The sequence below is a fragment of the Ailuropoda melanoleuca genome, chromosome 1 (genome assembly GCF_002007445.2).
Source record: "Ailuropoda melanoleuca isolate Jingjing chromosome 1, ASM200744v2, whole genome shotgun sequence".
NCBI classification, from domain to species: domain Eukaryota; kingdom Metazoa; phylum Chordata; class Mammalia; order Carnivora; family Ursidae; genus Ailuropoda; species Ailuropoda melanoleuca.
In genome coordinates, this window is record NC_048218.1 from 134,994,642 (window position 1) to 135,008,526 (window position 13,885).

Here is a 13,885-nt window from a genome sequence, read left to right on the forward strand (position 1 = left end):
GCCTGCTTCTTCCTCTCCCACTCCCCCTGCTTGTGTTCCCTCTTTCGCTGGCTGTCTCTATCTCTGTCAAATAAATAAATAAAAAATCTTTAAAAAAATAAAAAAAATAAAAATAAAAAAATAAAAATAAATATTCCTACAGGTTTTCTTTAGTAAACTATATTTGAGGCAGAGTTCTGATGAAAGTTTTCAATGTCTAAAAGATGAGTTATCACTCTCATTTGCAATCAACNAAAAATAAATAAATAAAAATAAATATTCCTACAGGTTTTCTTTAGTAAACTGTATTTGAGGCAGAGTTCTGATGAAAGTTTTCAATGTCTAAAAGATGAGTTATCACTCTCATTTGCAATCAACTTTTAAACCCAATCTTAGTGTGTGTCATTGCACTACCATTTAATTGAAAAATATGTATTTGCAGTAAGGTCACCAATTTTTCTAAACAGAATAAAATGTTGCTTGAAATACTAATTTTTGATACACAATGATTTAAAATAATTCTACTGTGAGAAATGCAGGATCTTCCAAGGGACAGATTTTTAACTTCTCCTGCCTCATCTAGTTTTGAAGGTGTGCCTTGGGTTAAGTTGATACTAGTAAATTCTAATTTTTATCCTTTAAACATTGAAAACTACTCATCATTTTGAAAGAAATATTAAAAGATTTTATTTTCACTGATGGGGAATGTTTGAGGGCTGTAATTAACATAGGCAGACATGAGAGGATAAAATATTGAATGCAAAGAATTATAATCTCCAGTCTTTAACCTTCAAAGGTGGATGGATCCCATAGAAGATCCCTGAGTAGTAAAGTAGGAGTTGCGAACAGCAAAAGCTGAGAGTGAAATTATCTTATGTGAGAAACAAATGGTCAGGGAGATATATGGATGTGGATTAAAAGCCCAAGATGATGTTGGAAATGCTCCAAGAAGGGCAAAGTCTGGAAGCAGAATAAGAGTACAGAAGAGATATAGCAAGTACTCAGATGTTGGGCAAAGGGAGCTTTAAAAAGGATTTTAAAGAAGTTTTTTTTTCTATACCTATTCTAACCCTCTCCTCCCTCCTATGACATATTCAGAAAAATCTTCAGTCCCCTGTAATAATGTTATTTTAAAATTTTATTTTACTTGTTGTAAGAGTGTAAATGCTTTTCTTTCATTTATTTATTAAGGTATAATTTATACACAGTAAAATTGACTAATTTTAAGCGTTGGGGAGGTGATGGTGCTGAACAAATGCCCTACACTTCTTTGCTTCCAACTGGGATGGGTGCGAAGGGCCACACCAGCTCTGGAGCTCCCCATGGGTCAGCCTGGATACTGTGACTGAACTGCACTTCCACTTTTCCCCCTCTCCAATCCCGCTTTCTTCACAGCCTTGCAGGAGTGGTCCAGCATGTCCTCTCAATAAACCTCCTGCACAGAAATCTCCACAGCATTTTGTTTCCAGGAAATCTGGCCTGAGGGAGATGGCATTTGCAAAGGTCCTAGGAAGCCAACTCTAAAATGAGAACTGGAGGCTTGACTCACTAGCCAGCCAGATGTGATGAAGACCCCTCTCTGGCAGTCAACAGAACACTGGTAGCCCTTGGTATTCTCTAGTAGGCAAGTGTGAAAACCCTCACTGGCGGTAAATGGGGACAGGTGCCTGTGAACAGAATGTAAGCATGTCCCAAGCATTTGGAAGGTACGGGCGAAAGTAGTATTTTTAACAACTATGAAATTAGATGGCTGCTGCTGGGAGCCATCTGATGCATTAGAGAAAGAAAGAAAAGGCTGAAGGTGAATAGTCACCAACTTAAGAAGAAATGTGAAAGTCAGAGGGTTTGTTTCTTTGGCTGCCTATAAAGAGATCCCCACCACCTATAGCTAAAGTGCAGAAAAATAGAAGATTGGGCCCAGAACTTAATCATAAGGGTGGAAATCTCTGGAGAGGTTTGACTTCTTAACCTTGGCAAGTTTCCCACACCAAGATTAGGCACTGGTGGGTAAAGAATGGAGGCCTGAGATTTCAGATAGGGACATCTTATTTTATGACTTTGAGATCTCTGAAACTTCAGATGTCCCTGAACCCTCTGAATCTGCAGAAGCAACACAGTCTCTAGTTTAAATATTAGTATTCCCTCTTGACCCTTGCTTGCAGGCAATGCAGAGGCCTCTGACTTGTAAGACAGATATTCTGTCCTACAGAATGCACCCTTCCTTCCCTACCTGGCCACTGGACCCATGGTTTGAGTCAAATGTCAGTATAACACAATTGAAGCAGTTATCGGACTTGCTAAGAGAGGAAAAGGAATATATTCCAAAGAAGCTTTGGCATCTAAGTAATATGTACTAGAGAAAGAGGAAAAAAACATTTTGGGTGTAGGGTCGAGGAGAGACATAAAGAGTTCTCCCAAATATGAGATTTAATATTTTGGCAGAGACCCTATGAGACAGTGTTATTAAGCTTAACTAGGATGGCCTTGGGAGTTTGGAAAAAATGATCACCTAAGCTACATGCTGGAGGAAGGGCTAAGTCTTAGTTTGCTCAGGCTGCTATAAAAAACACCACAAATTGGGTGGCTGAAACAAGAGAAATTTATTTCTCACAGTTCTGGAAGCTGGAAAGTCTAAGATTAAGGTGTCTACAGATTCATCTCTTGGTGAGGACCCTCTTCCTGGTTTATGGACAGCTACAGTCTTACCTTCCCTTCACATGGCCCTACTTCCTAATAACATCACACTGGGAGTTAAAGGCTTCAAAATATTAATTTGGGAAGGACACAAACCTTCAGTTCATAACAGTCTCCAAATGCTCAAACAGAGGTGGGGGGGATGCTGTAGCTGCTATTATTAGGTAAGGCTGAAAAACCCACAAGCCAATTATTATGTTCTGTGGCAGTGCCTAAAGGACTCTTCATTCATCAAAGCATAAAGATACATGTTAGTGAGAGTTAGCCGGGATCATTGAGAAGGGTTGTCTTCTATCGGCTAGGATCATCATAGAAAATGCTGTTTCCAAACAGAGGTCCCTGAAAGTAATAAGGATCCTGAGATAATAGAGTCCAGCTGGTAGCCCTTAACCATCAGAATTCAGGTGGGAGCAATTACCATAATGAGTAGCAAGGTTTGAGGGGCAGCCTGTGATCCTGACCCAGAGAACTATTGAAAAAATAGAACACAATGTTCTGAGGCACAAAATAGTCTAGAAGCCAACAGGAATGTTGCTGAATATGTACAATAAAAATTTTGAAGATGGACAATGAGAAGGCTGAGGACAGAATCCCCAATAAAATGTCACATTCTCAGATCCAGTTTCCAGACACGAGCAAACTCTATGACTGAAATCCACTGACTGAGGAAGAAGCATCAATTCCCCAAAAGGAAGGATTGTACAATATGACTATAGGTGTGGATGACAGTGACAGCCCCAGTGCTTTTCTAAAGAAACTCATGACCATCTACCTGGCAACTATGTGTTGGGAGAGAGGAATAGGGATTTTAGTGCTAGGACAAAATGTCTGGATCAATACTAATAATACAGGTCCCAAAATGTCATGATGGTGCCTCTGTTAGACAGGTGTATGTGGACTTGATAATAAATGAAGTCCCGGCTTATAATGTCCACAGACTCACTAAATATTTTTCCCCTGTCCCCCTCCCACCATTGCCCCAAGGCTCTGGACAAATAGAGTGAAGGTGGTCTTTTGAAAGTGCAACCACAAGGTCAGCTTGGAGAAGATACCCTATGCCATTCTCCATGAGGACATGGTACACAACCTAAATTAGTGAATACTGTTTTGTTCCCAAATGGTAGGATGCATGGATACTGGAACCAAAGGACAGTAGTAGTCACTCCCAGTAAGACAGTTGGGGAATTTGTACTTCTTATTCCCTAAAATTTAGTCTCTGTGGGCCTAGGCAACTGTAGATGATTTTGCCTCTCCTTCTGGGAGGAAAGGGGAATGTCTGACAATGTCTATAGATATTTTTGGTTGTCATAACCAGAGGATGCTACTGGGTACCAGTGATTAGAGGCCAGGGATGCTGCTAAACCTCCTGCAATATACCAAAAGTTCCCCATAACAGAATTATCTGGCTCAAAATGTCTATGGAGGCAAGGCTGAGGAACTCTGATCTGAACATCCAGTTTCCCAGAGGGGAAAACGCTTCCACGAGGGGAAAGGGTTAAGAGTTCCACTGAACCTAAGCTAAGGCTACCACCCAATCACTTCAGGATCTGATGCCCAAAGTAAAGCATCCAAACAAAGGGAAAAAATGCTGTCTGGTGTCACTGACCCTGATCATCTGGAAAAGGCTACTGCTGTATCTCAGGACAAAGAGGTCTATCTTTGATCTAGGTGCTATCTCCTGGTACTCCTCTGACCAGTTCCGATGACAAATGAAAAAAATGCAGCAGCCGTGGCCTGATAAGGACATAGTGACCAAGGGCTTAGGTCTGGATCACCTCACCAGGTATGCCACGTGGAGTGGCAGAGGAGCTGTCCACAGGCATGGGGAAATCTAAATGAAGGAGATGATGAGCTTCTAAATCAGACTGGAACAACAAGGAATTGAATCTCTTCCACTAACTTTCAAGTTTCCCCAGGAGATGAGACACACCAGAATCCTGAGAAAGTTGTTCCCAGACAGGATGAAATCACAAGAAGTAAATGGATCTGAGCAGACAGCAGTGACCTTTGATGTGCTATCCGTAAAGGTCCAAGGTATCTAATCTCCCAGCTGATAGGACTTGGGCTGCTGAAGTCTCAAAGCTGCATTCACCCTAGCCACTGCCCGTCACATTAATGTAGGGGTGGGTGTACAAGGCCTGGTACCACTGCCGCCTCAGCAGAGGGCTCTCAGTGTAAACTGTGGCACAGCTGAGGTTTCAACTGCATTGTGACTGAACTTCTCCCTCTGCCTGATCCTGCTTTCCTTACATCTTAGAAGTGCTTCTCCAAAGGGCACTCTTGCATAAACCTCTGCATGAAAATTTCCATCTCAGAGTCCATTTGCATGTACCCGATCTAAGTCAAAATTAATGACAAGATTTTGCAAATTAAGATGAGGAAACAGTGCTCTGAAAACTCACATGAAGGAGGTACATCTAAAAATAATGTACCAGATAAACTGAAAGAGTTTAAAAATCGTTTTCATCATCAATAAAAGAAAACAGAGGCTCAGTATCAAATGTCACAATAAACTGAACAAAGCAAGGATTAACGAAATAAGAAGAGAATGCAAATAAACTTATAATAGCAGAATCAGAGAATCAGCACTACCATTAACAGTATTAAAAGCAAAATTCAATTGCTTTATACTTAATTGGTAATAGCAATAGAGTCAAAAGCGTTGGATGAAAATAAAGATAATAGAAGAAATAAAAGTGATCTGAGAGAAGATTAATGATGCATGGACAAAATACAGACACTGAACTACATAAAAGAGAAACCATAAATTAAAAAAAATATTTATGAAAAACTGGGATTAGAGGTTAGTGAAAGAAGTTTCAAAAGAGAAAAGAAAAAGTGGCCCCAGAGATAAAAAGTATGTCACAGGAGGTGCAAATAAATCAACTTAGAAAATCTTAGAGAATAAAGGATGACATGGTTTAAGATGAAGTTGAATAATTACACAGGAACCAGAATCTATGGGGCTATATGAGCTCAGTTAACTCATTTAAAGTTTGAGAGCAAAGGAGGCTACCAAAGGCTATGTGGAGGGGACAAATATGCACAGATTTTCCTTTAGAAGGGTTTGTCTAACTGGTTTGTGTGTCTAAGTTTTTCCCCACACTTTATTGAGGAAAATTTTAAACATGTACAAAAGTAGAATAGAATAAGGAGACCTCACACTATCTTTTATCCAGCTTCAAAAGTCAACAACACAAGGCCAACCTTGTCTCATTTCTATTCCCGCTACTCAACCTCCCATATTATTTTTAGAAAAGTTTCACTTAATGTTAGCAAGGATGAAGTAAAAGATATGTTTCTATAGGTTCTTGTTAAAACTATAAATTGGTAATATTTAATTGTTTACTATGTAATGATAACCTTACAATAATTACGTTTAAATATTTCATCTGTTAGAATATATTTTAATCAAATACAAAATGTGACAGATTCAAGCATAAAGGTGTTCAACCAGTATGAATATTCTAGGACACTTGCAAAATAACTTAAAATTTCAACATTATGCATACTGTTAAGCAAATTGGAGGCCCTCCATGTGATAGACTATTAGAAGTTTCCCTTCACATTGAGCAACATTGGGCATGGTGCGATTAGATGCCCTGGGAACACTGCCTCAGACTCTAGCCTGCCCTCAAATGCTCTGAGAACACAGTAATGCTTAGGACGGGGAGGCGTGCTTGCCATCTTCTGGCATCATGGAGGCCAAGCACCAGAAGCTTTGCTCTGAGAAACAGTCTACCTTGGAATGAGGCGGACACACAGGGGAAAAACGTGTGTCCTGACACAGCACCGCCTTGCTAAATAAGCAGCCTTCTACTTTAAAACCTTAATCTTCAGCAGTGCTGAATTTGATGAGCTTCCTCCAAGGTTTAAAAGATATTAGAAAAAGTAATTTGAAATTTAACTCTGACTTACCCTGTTGAGTTATCTATGTTGTGTCTCATAGTTTGTGTTTTATAACTTTGCTTTTCATCAGAATTAATAAATTAAAAAACAATCAGATTTCTATGGAGATTCCAATGTAATCTGATTTAGTAAGTGAAGAACTGAGCCTAAGAATCTAGATTTTAAGCCAGTTGCCTAGCTTCTTTCTATTCAAAGTGTGGTTCTTGGACAAAGCAGCTTGGTTTCTCCAGGCACCTTTTGAAAAGGAGCCCCATCCTAAACTTTCTGAATCAGAATCTGCATTTTCATAAGATCCCCAGGTACTGCATATACACACTAAAATTGAGGACTGCTGGTCTGTGGATTCTAATAAATAGCTCAGTTTGCTAACTAGATAATGGAAGTTCAGGGAAGGATGGACAAGACATAGCTTTTCGGTACGATTTGGTTGAATGTGCTTCAAACATATTTGGTCTGTTCACTTTTTTGTCAGGATAACCTATGCATAATTAAATTTGGGGAACTGTTTACCAATAAAAAAGAAATCTTTAGCCCTAGAATGAACCTATGTCATAACCACAGAAACAGTAACTATCATACACAGTTCTTCTCTATAGGATATTTATGACCATGTATAATATGGAATGCATCAAGATAGCCACAGAACCACTTGAGTGAACTAAAGTGGAGAAGCTCAATTACAATACTAACAAAAACTACTAGGACATAACTCAAGGCAACATGTCTTAGCTTTGCTATATCTGGCAGTAGTAGCAGCAACAAAATAAAACTGGTCACAGGCTCTTTATTCCATGCAAATGTAAAAAAGATCAAGAAGCCAAGAGCAACAGACTTTGAAATTTCAGCAATAAACCCCTGTATGGTCTATTCATGTTTATACACTGTTAAAAGGACTATTTGTCATGCATCCCCAAATAATATCAATACAATACACCCCATTTTTTATTAAAACAAACAAACAATAAAACCAATAAGCAACAGAGACATGTGGTGGAATCAACTTTTGAAATCATTTTAAGAAAAGCAAAATATTGTAATTGCATCATGAAATCCTGGCATCTTTTACAAGAATAATTAGCACACTCAGTCTAGATCTGATAGTCACATCACAACATTGGATAGATCACAGCTGGAATTCTACTTGAAGGATGAGAAGAGATGCAGAGAATCAAACTGCTTAAAGGTTGTACCATCAAAGGATTTAAAGATGTATGTCGAGTGATCTGGACGTAAATCTGAATCTTTTCGTATATCAGTCCATGTGGGTTTTTTTTTTTGCTGTTTTGTTTTGTTTTTAAGACTTTATTTATTTATTTGAGAGAGAGGGTGCGTGCACACATGGGAGGGGAGGGGCAGAAGGAGAGGGAGAGAATCTCAGACCACTGAGCAGGGAGCCCAGCACCGGGCTTGTCCCAGGACCCTGAGATCACAACCTGAGGTGAAACCAAGAGTCAGAGGCTTAACCAACTGAGCCACCCAGGCGCTCCTCAGGCCATGTTTTTATATCCAAGTTTCTTAACTACTGATGTCATATAATTTATTTACACAGAGGTAATTTAATGTTGATTTGGTTCTCTACCCCACACTAAGAAATATATATTTCCCTAAAGCAGAGGACATCAGTGGCCCATTCTCATTGTTTTATGAGACCAAATTACCTTAAGCTCCTTAACAAGATGCTTTTCTCTGGCTGCCTGGGTTTATAGCCATTACTGAGAGAGAGAGAGACTAGAAGAAGAGACAGAGGCACAGCAGTGCTGCTCAGGGGATGGTGTTAGTGCCCTTGTGTGTATCACCTATTTTCACACATCTATTAATCACAAGCAAGAAAGAGGCTTTCTATAAGCAAGTACTAGGCAACCATGTTTGCTTGATAAGAAACAGTAACATCAACATCTAATAGTTGAACGAGAGTTATGTTAACAAACGAGTTTCACCTTATTTTAAGATAAATTCTAACTTTCGAGAGATTATGCTAGTTTTTTCATAGGAAAATAAATTAAGGTAGTATATATGATCATGGATTTAATGCAATTTCTAGTCAGAAACTAATGCTGAATTTATTATTATTATTATTATTATTATTATTATTATTATTAATTATTATTCCTGTGGAGTTTACATAGACTCAGGTGGATTCTTCTCTGCAGTGATATCAAACATTTGTTATTATACCAGATTGCCACAGCTTACAGAAGAGTTTGGATGTATTTAGCAAAACAAAGTCCCCCAAATATATTTCCAGTCAGATAATCCCTGCTTCACATTATAACTGCACCATATAAAGATGCGCATACAAATGTACATGCATACATTACGTTCTGGAGTACATACTTGCCCAAGAAAATATCCAGGAGAACAAAAGTCAAACAACAAGCTACTGCAGAGGTTTTTCAATCCTGGGTGCACATTACATTTAGTAATTTAAAAATTACTAAAGCCTGGGCCCCACCCAATGCTGAATGCATTAGTCTGGAGTACAAGGTAGGCTTTGGGATTTTTATCAAAGCTTCTCAGCAAATTCAAACATACACCTAAAAATTAGCAGCTATTGAGTTAATATGATCACAAAGTGTTTTGATTTTCCTTCCTTTGAACAAATACACCAGTCAACCTTCTGTTTCTCAGAAATTATATCCCTCCTTCCAGAGCAAGAACTACTGATCCCTTCATGAAAGCTTTTTCTCTTTTAGGACTGACTTGAGTATAGTTTGGGAGGGAGGGGGTAAAAAACACCACAGAATGCAGGTGCATGAGCCATAGTGACTTTGACTTGGTCATCACTGCACCCACAATATCTCCAGGTGCCTATACATACTAGCCACTCAATGAATATTTAATGAACGAAGGAATGTTGCTGTTAAAATCACTTTGGCTACAATCCTGTCTCCCAAGAATCTCTTTTTTGCTGAAAGTTACAGGATTCTCTGCTCTCTATTCTTGCTGGGTCTCTTGCTATGTGTCTCTATCACTGTAACTGGAGAAGAGATTTTTGACATGAATGCCTTACTGCAAATTTTCTCCTACATCACTGGGAGAAGCTCCAAATGCAGAGTACTGGGTCTTGTTCCATGGCTTACTGCTGAGAATGGGGACAGCTGGTCCAAAAGAGTCTATCTAAGTCCTTTAGTTATTTATTTTTATTTATTTGATAGTGGAAGTTGCATTCTACAGCAATGTCTCTTAAATGTGGAAAGTGCCTGGTTTTCTGAATTTTTTACTTCATATGAGAGACTAAAGAAGGTGGCCTGTGAAAATGTTAGCTGCGCTATGCCATGTGAATGATTCAAATAGAGTTACCAAACTCCTGAGAGCCTAAGCAATGGATAACAGCACCACCTATTTGGCCTTAAGGATACCAAACCCTTCTGAAGTTCCACAATACTCAGATCCAGTGTCACCAGCAGTTAAAATAAAGACAGTAACAATAACTAACAAATGAACTGTCTTAGTATTTTGGGATTAATCTGTAAGATTCTAGTTGTAGACATGATATAATTACATAGACAACATTTTGAAAAAGACCCCGTATACTTAATGTTTTAAATACCTGCTGAGACTAACAGTGTAAGTCATGTTTTATCAGTGCATTAATTCTGATAGTCTTTCTTAACCATTATATGCATTGCATAAGTCAGACCGTATCTCAACTGACTCCAACCATTCAAGGGTTTATCATCATAATCAGAATATAATCTACAATTCTTTACGTGTCTTGCAAAATCCTATGATCAGATACCTGACCACATTTCCAAGTGTATATTCTGCCACATTTCCCCTTGTTCAGATAGTATCAGGTCATCTACTACTCCTTAATCATTCCAAGCAAGATCTGTTGTTAAGGTTTTTGTACTTGCCATTACACTTCATGGAAGTGTTCCCTTGGATAACCAAATGGCTTACTTCATTTATGTCTCTTCTCAAATGTAACCTCATTATAGAGTCCTTCTCTACCCATGTGTGTAAATTAGTACCCACATCCATCAGCCTATACCCCTTACTTAGCTTTCTTTTTCTTTGCTTATTTATAGCAAGTTGACACCTTATGTAGTCACTAGCAATATATAGTCCCTGCTCCAATACATAGGCATGCACACACACACACACAAATGTGAACTCTAATTTTTTTTCCACTACAGAATTCTGTTACTTATAAAATTACTAATTTATTATATGTACTCAATATATATTGGTTAAATGCACACACAAAATGACAATAGATCACTAGAGATGATTTTTTAAGATGTAAAATTTAGGAGCTGTTGGTATCCATGTTTCTTAAAGGCCCAAATTCTTTAATTTTACAGTTTAAGGACCTGACAGATCAATAAATATTATGCAGCTGGCAAACCGAATGCCAGGTTGGCTTCCAGATAGGTTTTTATCCAGATGATAAATCATTTTTGATGTACATGCAATGCACTGATTCAGAAAATCTACATATAAATACATAAATGACTTTCATCTCTAGTGCTTGTAGTATTTAACTTCTAAATTATGGTTTAAGATCTTAAAATATGGGAATTTACAATTTTATTTAGTATCTTATTTGCATTATCAGAATATGCCACGAGCTAAAATACAGAGTGAAATACTTACATAGAAAAGACTCATGTTATATGCTGAGGAAATTTATGTTGCAAAGCAACCAAAAGTTAATTAATGAGTGGTGATCAGTTCGTAATGTATATAAATATTGAATTACTATGTTATATACCTAAAACTAATAAAATATTGTATGTCAACTATTCTTCAGTAATAAAAAGTTAATGAGTGAAAGACTTGAAAAATTGGGGGATATAAGGAAATTTCAGATAAATTCCTGACTTTCAGGTAGCTTAAAATCTGTTTGTGGATGTAATACATACACAGGCAAAAGATATTACAGCGCAAGGCAGAAAGTGACAAATGACTGGTAGAGAAAGCAAGTTAAACACTGATCACAAAAGACAAGCTGCGGCTAGAAAAGACTTCATAGAGGAGGTAGGATAGTATTGGTGTTGGCAATGAAATATAAACATTTTCCTAAATTACTCAAAATGAATGCCAAGAAATTAATAGCATAACTGTTCAAAGCTAAAATAATTAGAAAAAAAGAATGAATAATATGAATAAAGCTTTCTAACCTAGCCAGGATCACATGTAAAACTCCAGGTGATTAATTGACTACCACAAAAGACAATAATTCCTATTTACTCTAGACATAAAAAGTTACTGCTTGCACAGCTCCTTCTCTTTTGAAAGGGAACACATACCTTTAATGTTTTAAATGCCTGCTGAGTTGACTATAACTCACAGGTATCAACAATGTTTACCTTTCTAATGAACCCCGAAAAGTGATGACATATCAGAATAATGTGAACAAACTGCCCTTTTAATGCTTACAATAGTGAATGGGTCTGAGCAATCTGTATTCTGGATCAAACAGAAAAGGAAACTATTGAAAAACTGCTTGGATCACTGACATGAATATAACTTCAGATTCGATCCTTGTTATCCAAAGAATCTGAAAGTCTGTTAGTCTCAGGTTGTGTTATGTTGCTATCTTTTTATTAAAATCCCTGATGATTACATTAATAGGGCAGTTTTCTTTAGGCACTGATTTATCATACATCCACCCCAATCTATTTGGTGTACTATTTCTATACTACATTGCTGTTTTCACCTGTCTGGTTTAGAACGATTTCTTTTCTCCTGCCTGCTCCAGCCCTGCCTCACCTCCAAACACCTCCACACACAGACCTGTACATTAGAGCAACAGACCAGCAAATAAAATGGTTCCGTTTTTTTTACAACAGGAATTAGCATAAGGTACATCTCAGGTACTGTACTCACTGACCGAGGGAGAATCACCTTAGATACTGAAAAAAGTGCTTTTCATGGAAATAGGAGCAAATATGAAATTGTCAGATGAAGTGCTAGCTGCTCAGTTCCCTTCAAGGTGCAAAAAGTATTTGTCTACAATGGACTTCAAACGAATGATGTTTACACAAGTCACATAATTTTTTTTCTCTTGTCCTCCTCTGTCTTCACAAACAATTTTTAACAAATCTGCCTGATATCCCAAACCACAGAAAATTAGAGACAATAAACAAGTAGAATCAGGAAACAGTAAAAATCTAACAAAGAAATAGAGATTAAATCAAATTGAAAATTCTCAATTACAAGAGAAAGGGAGGTTCTGGTTCAAGATTGGTCACCTAGGAAGATCCTGTACTCCCCTCCTCCAACAGACATACCGAGTCTATAGCTATATATGAAATGGTTCCCCCCCTTTTTAAGATTTTATATATTTATTTGAGAGACAGAAAGGGAGAGAACGAGAGAGCACATGAGGGGTGGGGGTAGGAGAAGGAGAAACAGGGAGCCCACGGAGTGATCCCAGGACCCCAACTTCATGACCTGAGCAGAAGGCAGACCTGACGCTTAGCCAACTGACCCACCCAGGCCCGCGGAAACAGTCTCCTATGAAAAAGAAAAAGGGGAAGAAAAAACCAAAAAAACAAAAAACACCTAAAGGCCAGCTGAGTAAAGACTACAAATCGAGCAAAGTGGAAAACAAACAAACAAACAAACAAACAAAAAACACATCCAGAGAGAGTAGGAGAGGCTGGGACAATCTCACCATAAACCCAGCCTCCGGTGCAACGACCCACCGTCAGGAGGGATCTCAAAACCCAGAGCTTCTCCTTGAGTGAAATATTTGAACCCCACATCCGGCGCCCACAATTTTAAGACCTGCATGTGAGACACCAGCGCCCAAAACATCTAGCTTTGAAAACCATCTCTAAGGCACCCACAAAGCTGTGACAAGCTGAGAAATGCCCCTCAAAACGCTAACGCAGGTGGACTTAACCTGTCTCACGACGCGGCACAGAAGCAGCTGATCCTAACCAGGAAGGAACGGAGGCTCTTTTGCTTATATTAAAGTGGTGGCCTGATGGGCAGGCATTTAATTTGATACACGTACGTAAGCGCCTGCTCCAACGTCCCGTGGGAACAAAACCCCGCGGGCGCCATCTTGACGCTTTCCTGCTCCCCCTAGTCCACGCTCCGCAGCGCCACGCTATCTCCTGGGAGGAAGCGCCTGCGCATTCTGGTGCGGCCGGGAAACCCCTTGATGGCCTGGCTCTGGAGGGCTGGGGACCTCGTGTTCTGGGTTCCCAGAGCACTGAAACAATTAGAAGACGAGTTCTGGCAGGTTACTACCCTCAGGGCATTGCGAGGGCATTGAAACACTCCCCAGCCTCTATGTGCAAAAGGCCTGTTTGCTTATCCAGGGGTCTTGGCCTGAGCATCTAGG

The 13,885-nt window shown here is 38.9% G+C and overlaps 1 pseudogene; it reads right to left on the bottom strand.

The window, feature by feature from the left end:
* Positions 1-13,602, bottom strand: part of LOC100477194 — an 18,159-nt pseudogene extending 4,557 nt beyond the window's left edge.
* Positions 13,603-13,885: the final 283 nt, after the last annotated feature.